At 43.5% G+C, this 6,500-nt stretch overlaps 2 long non-coding RNA genes across 2 annotated transcripts; one reads left to right on the top strand and one right to left on the bottom strand.

The window, feature by feature from the left end:
- Positions 1-310: 310 nt before the first annotated feature.
- On the bottom strand, positions 311-5,166 carry LOC134009004 (uncharacterized). Its single transcript, XR_009928216.1, has 11 exons — positions 5,093-5,166; positions 4,136-4,190; positions 3,864-3,981; positions 3,707-3,768; positions 3,235-3,395; positions 3,061-3,139; positions 2,588-2,967; positions 2,124-2,408; positions 1,926-2,000; positions 1,226-1,809; positions 311-964 (listed from the first exon to the last, which is right to left on the bottom strand). It is a non-coding gene; the product is annotated as an uncharacterized LOC134009004 (long non-coding RNA).
- On the top strand, positions 3,491-4,177 carry LOC134009005 (uncharacterized). The gene is made up of 3 exons (XR_009928217.1): positions 3,491-3,726; positions 3,858-3,992; positions 4,115-4,177. It is a non-coding gene; the product is annotated as an uncharacterized LOC134009005 (long non-coding RNA).
- Positions 5,167-6,500: the final 1,334 nt, after the last annotated feature.

Genomic DNA, 6,500 nt, shown 5'->3' with positions numbered 1-6,500 from the left:
TAATACATAATGCAATATTGTGAAGCAGAGCTAGAAATGGCTATGCTAGCTACCATACTGTACCAACTGTACCATACTATACATACCAAACAGTAGCCTAATGAGGACTATATTTTTCCACTTAACGTTTAACCTTAGACTGTTGAAGTAAATGGGACTTGTTAAACATTTTTTTTAGTCATCAGCCCACTTACAATTTACCACATTAACAACACTTAAATTTGTAGTACTTAATGCAAGTTGAATCTAACCATTATCACCAGCAACTGTTCAATAGAAAAAAATAGAACAGAATATACCAGGCAACCAATTGCATTCAATAAAACATTTTATTGTACAATATGTCCAGTGTTCTTCCACTCCTTTTGTTTGTAGTGATCCGGTGATCTAAATGTTTGCTGTTCACAAACCTCAGACTAGGCACACACAAACACACACACAATCATTATAGTGGTTGAAATACAGTATAAAATGTCAAATTAATGAGCTCCTGCACTTCATATGATTCTATAAGACAAGGAGATTATGGTTGGCTGTGCAGCATTTGGATGCTCCAATCGGTCTGAGAAAGGGATCCGGATGTATGGTTTTCCAAAAGATACAAACAGGAGAAAAAAATGGATGGCGCAAGTTGGCAGAAGGCACCTGACCATCGCAAGAAAATTCAATAATAGAAAACTGTGTGGTGTGAGTTTAAGTTGTCTTTATACATTTCACTTGTGGATCAAGGACCAATATGTTTACTGTAATATGTACATGACTATAATGAAATTGGGATTGACAATTATGGGGTGAGTCTGGAATGCATGTGGAAATTAAACTCAAGCCATTGTGCCAATATCATCGCAGACACATTTTGAGGGAGACCAATTCACAAAAACAAAAAAAGGCCAACTGAAATTGAAGGCTGATGCTGTTCCCAGCATATTTCTGCATCGTCCTGAGCCCAAGAAGAGGAAGGGTCCTAGTGAGAGAACCACCAAAAAGCCTCCAGTACATGTTAATTCAGTGGCCAGTGACCACACCTACTGTCACATGATGAACTTTGGTATGAACAATGTGAACTTACAATGAATCTAACATTTATAATTGCACACCCTCCCCACCTTATAACACTAACAATGCCATGTCATAATTTCAGATACTGAGGGAAGTCAGAGAAGGGAAAGTGAGGAAAGAGAGGCTATTGAAGGTTTAGACTGTGAGGAAATTGAGAGGGGCATACCAGCAGCCAATGAGCCAGTCCAGTGTCCAAGTGAGCCAGGTTCCAGTGCCCCAGTGAGACAGGATCCTGTGCCCAGTGTCCAAGTGAGCCAGGGTACAGTGATAAAGACCTGAGGGAGGAGTTAACAAAACAAATTTTACAAGGTTACAGGCAGCCCTAAATTGTCAAAAAAGAATGAATGTGGTCCTACGGAAAAAAATAATAATAATGGAAAATAAATTTGGAACAATGTTATCAAAAGATCAGATAAAATCGAGCGGTCTAAAGAGAAGCATACGATGGGGAAATGACATCCTTACATTTAGTCATTTAGCAGACGCTCTTATCCAGAGCGACTTACAGTAAGTACAGGGACATTCCCCCCGAAGCAAGTAGGGTGAAGTGCCTTGCCCAAGGACACAACGTCATTTGACACGGCCGGGAATCGAACTGGCAACCTTCAGGTTACTAGTCCGATTTCCTAACCACTCAGCCAACTGAGTCCCCTGATCCTTAAAAAGGCTATTCAAGTCCGTTTTGCTACTGGCTCAACAGGCTACAAACTTCTACAGGACATGTTGATTCCTCTCCCCGACATCAGAACCCTGCAAAGACGAATACAGCACATTAAGATGGAACCAGTAGTACTAGGGGAGGTGTTTGACATGCTGAAGCTGAAGGTAGATGGCCTGACAGAGATGGAGAGGGAGTGCGTACTTACTCGATGAGATGTCAATCACACCAAGCGTGGAGCTGCACCTGGGAACAAGGAAGCTGTATGGGGATGTGACGTTACCTGGCCACACAGGAGAGGCAACACATGCGTGTGTTTTTATGTTGGCAGGGAGCACGACAAGGTGGAAACAAGTAGTGGCCTACCACTACAGTGGCAATTCCACTAATGGGGCCATTTACAAACCTATTGTCTTGGACATTATTCACAGAGCAGATTCCATCGGGCTACATGTGATTAAGGTCACCACTGACATGGGCAGCCCTAATCGGGCAATGTGGAAGGCCTTTGGAGTGGACCACGTCTGTCCCACATCCAACAAGACCAGACAGGAGGCTATACTTCATGCCAGATGTCCCAGACCTGGTGAAGAACTTGAAGAGTGCCCTGGTCCGCGGACAGACGTTCCCAATCCCACCAGATATGGTAGAGAGGGAGAACCTCCCCTCCAATGAAGCTTCAGTCGGTCCACTGAAAGATTTGGTTCATTTTTAAGAGGGGATGGCTTTGAAAATTGCTCCAAATATCTCAATGAAAATCCTTCAGCCCAGTCATTTTGACAAGATGAAGGTAGGCCCTGCACTAAATGTTTTCAGCAAGGCAACAAGTGCTGGCCTGAAATATATGGTTGAGAAGGAACAACGACCCACCTCTTACCGGACAACAGCATGGCTCCTGGAGCAGGTAGACCACTGGTTTGATCTCATGTCCTCTCGCCACCCAGTAATGGCACTGAGCAGGCACAAGATGGAGGAGTACCAAAAGGCCATCAAGTTCCTCCAGGACACGATCCAACTGTTCCGTGGGCTGAAGATTGGACAACCGAGTAGCTGGAAGCCTGTACAAACAGGGATTGTGATGGCAACATCTACAATACTGTCCATCCAAGAAGACATGCTGTCACAGGGACACTTGTTTGTGTTGACCAGCAGGTTTACCCAAGACTGTCTGGAAAACCTATTTGGCTGCATCCGACAGAGGAATCCAGTCCCAACTGCCGTGGAGTTTCACCAAGCACTGAAGTCAATTTCTGTTGGGCAGTTTTTAAGAACAAAATCAGGAAGCTATCAGGAAGATGAGAACAGCCTTTTGGCTGACTTTCTGGATGCAAAGGAGACCGTACCCAGTCCTGCCCTGCGTGTGGAGGAGCTGATGGAGCGCAGTCCTGCACCTGACCTCACTAAAACAGAGACCTGCGCTCTCTACCATCTGACAGGATACATAGTAAATCAAGTTAACAAATACTACAACATTTGTAATGAATGCAAAAAAGCAATTAACAACAATGCTGACAAACCTGAAGGAGAGCACAGTACTTTACTGAAGCTGAAGGAATTCAAGCCTGGTGCGCTTTGTCGGCCGTCGCAAGAGGCCTTTGACCTAGTCCGGCAAATCGAGGAGCTGTTCCGTACCAGGACCAGTGACTCCCTCATGCATATCCAAAATGCCATGGATGTGCTGCAGAAGGAAGCTATGGTGATCGACTGCAGGCTTCCCTCATGTAATGATGTACAAAAAAAAATCACCAACAGATACATCAGGCTGAGGTTGAGAATCGCAGCAAAGCACATACGAGCTGAAAGAAAAAAAGGGCTCTTAAAAGATGGGCATCTTTTAAGAAGTAAAAGCCAGACAAAAAGAGCAAAGAAGAACCAGCAAAGCCAAGCAACATCTAGGCCTACAACAACCACGCCACCATCAAACACTTTTATCGTTGCCATGGAGGTGCTCGGTCTGACTTTTGCACCAACAAATGTCCCACAACCTACCTTGACTTCAGCTTCTATAGGTATGTGGATCCCCAGGACCAGGGTCAACATATCTGCTTCATCTACTTCAGAAAATGCAAAGTTATGTTTGTTTGTGGTAACTGGCAATTTACATACTAATATCAGACATCATTCTATCCTAATCTTACAGCCTCACCGTCAATATCCCCACTAACCAGCTCCGTCATCACTCCGCCGCTTACAGGAATGGCAAGCTCCACCAGCCTCTCCATTGCTCCACCAGCTGCATCACTCCACTAGCCTCACCATGACTCCTACACAAACAGTAAATTGATATCATGTGTTTAATGTAAAATCTGCACTAACAGGTGCTACATAGCTGAAACTATTTATGAAAAAAATCAGTAATTTGGGAGAATTAACATTCCATATAATTGTTTATTACAGCCTCTCCAACTCTCCACTTACCAGCCGTGTCAATGCAACAACCTGGTCATCTCTCCACCAGCCTGACACCTTGTTGCTGTTTGGATAATAATCATTAAAGTTGTCGTCTCCATGCAGTTATACTTTCTTTTTACTGTCATCATCCACACTTGTGATGATCTTATCACAAGGTCATTTATCCTTTTGATTGATGCAGTAGTAGATGCATCTAGTTGAGCTAACTAGCAAGTGAGTGGACCTGAAATTCCTGCCGAGCGTTGAGAGCTAGCTGGACGATAGGGGACCCCTTAATCTGCAGTTCATTGTTGCTAGCTCTAATCAGATGTACTATAGGCTAATAAGAGTAACTTTGTATGCCAACGAACACCAATAACTAGAACTAATTTGACAGACTACAAACCAACGAACTTCTGGTTATGATACACGTGCTATCTAGCTAGCTACAGTAAAAGTGTTCCTTAGCTCTACATTAGATACTAGACCTACAGTCTAGCTCTAACTGCATTTAGAATCTAACAAGCTATAATCTTACGATAAATGTTATCTAAAGCTGGCTATATGAAATACTACTAATAACAATTGATATGTGGTGGTTGAAATATGAAAAAATGCAGGATTTTCATCAATTTACCAGCTAACTTGCTTCGGAGACACTGAAAATGAATGGGGTTCAACGGTGGAAAATACAATGTTTGGAACGCTTAGCTTAGCTTGTAATGTAGTCAGTGTGGTTGCTGGTGTGGTTTTTCCCATTGAGGCAGTGTCGACCCCGCTCCTATCCCAAAACATCCCGGCCTTATTAGGAATTATACCAATCTAATATGTATTCAGCCTTGGTCGCCCGTTGCCCATAATACTATGTTTGCACCTCACTGTTTCCGAGGAAATATCTCCTAAGGCTAATAACTTTAGGTTTGCTTTATTTGTGATTTCTAGTGAGTTATATGGTACAAATACAGCACTTACTTACTTACTTACTTAAGATTTGTACAGATATAATCTTCCATAAGGATCCCCAAAATGTCATTGATGCCGTTAGAAAACATACCCAGCTAACACAGTTACGTTGCCCTTACGTTGCCGCAACGTCACTCGATGACCAAACATACGTTGCCGCAACGTCTTTGGCGACGTAATCTTGTGACGTTGCCAGTCCGTAACCGCGACGTCGTGGCAACGTTATTTTTCCGACGTTTCCAGTCTGTAACCGCAACCTCCTAGCAACGTCATTTTCCGACGTTGCCAGTCCGTAACCGCGACCTCCTAGCAACGTCATTTTCCGACGTTGCCAGTCCGTAACCGCGACCTCCTAGCAACGTAATTTTCCGACGTTGCCAGTCCGTAACCGCGACCTCCTAGCAACGTCATTTTCCGACGTTGCCAGTCCGTAACCGCGACCTCCTAGCAACGTAATTTTGTGACGTTGCCAGTCCGTAACTGCAACGTTAACTAAGTAACCTATATTTCTCAATTCTACTGCTTATATTGGGGCGGTTCATATGCAGACCTCATTTGCCCAAAATGCTACTTGTTCTTGTATAATAGGCTACATGGTAGCCAACTTTAGGAGGTTTGTGTGATGTGTAGCCTAACTCCAGCTAATCATAAACAAGGCAGCATTTCCATGTAACATTGTCATTTTATTTCAAACAAAGTGCCAAACAGTGAATTAAAATCTTCTGCCAGTCCCCGCTACAGGTCCTGTCTGTTGGCCCTGACAATGAAGCACAAAATAAGTTAGTGTTCTATCAACATAATTGCACGTGTAAAAAGGCGCTATACAAGTCATAAAAAAATCACATCTAAAATAATATACATCATCAAAAAAACATGTGATTCTAGATTTGTGTCACATAGCCATGTGAAAGGTTGGATATGGAAGCTGCAATCATGATTCATTCACCTGGCTTGTTTTGAACGGGCTGCCGGGTTGTGTTTGAGTGTCTCCTCTATGAGGAGCTCCACAGCTTTCTCTCCCAGTCCCGTCTTCCACTTCATCACAGCGTCTGGAATTAGAAGTCATGAACTTATTGTCAGCACCAATGTGAACGTTGAACGCTGCGTGTAAGCCATAGTTCATGGCATCTCCAAACACTTACCACTCTCTTTCGCAACTCCAGCACCTTAAGGCGTCTTGGAGTTCAGCCTGTGTTTAGGCCACCTGTAGGTCCATCACTGGCACTGGCAGTGTGTCTGCCCTGTAGTCGCCTGAATAGGAGAGCCTCTCGCTGGTTCTCCTCCAATGTCTCCATCTTCCGGAGCATAACCTGTAATGTGTCTGTCATTAAAGACAAGTAAAACAAGTTTACAAGAGTTAGCATGATTGGCATACACTGTGGTTCTTCTAGATTAGCTGTAACAATGATGTAAATAACAAATGTTACCT

This window comes from Osmerus eperlanus, chromosome 22, assembly GCF_963692335.1.
Source record: "Osmerus eperlanus chromosome 22, fOsmEpe2.1, whole genome shotgun sequence".
Classification (NCBI taxonomy): domain Eukaryota; kingdom Metazoa; phylum Chordata; class Actinopteri; order Osmeriformes; family Osmeridae; genus Osmerus; species Osmerus eperlanus.
Note: the sequence above shows the minus strand (reverse complement) of the source record. Positions and strands in the feature narration are given on the sequence as shown.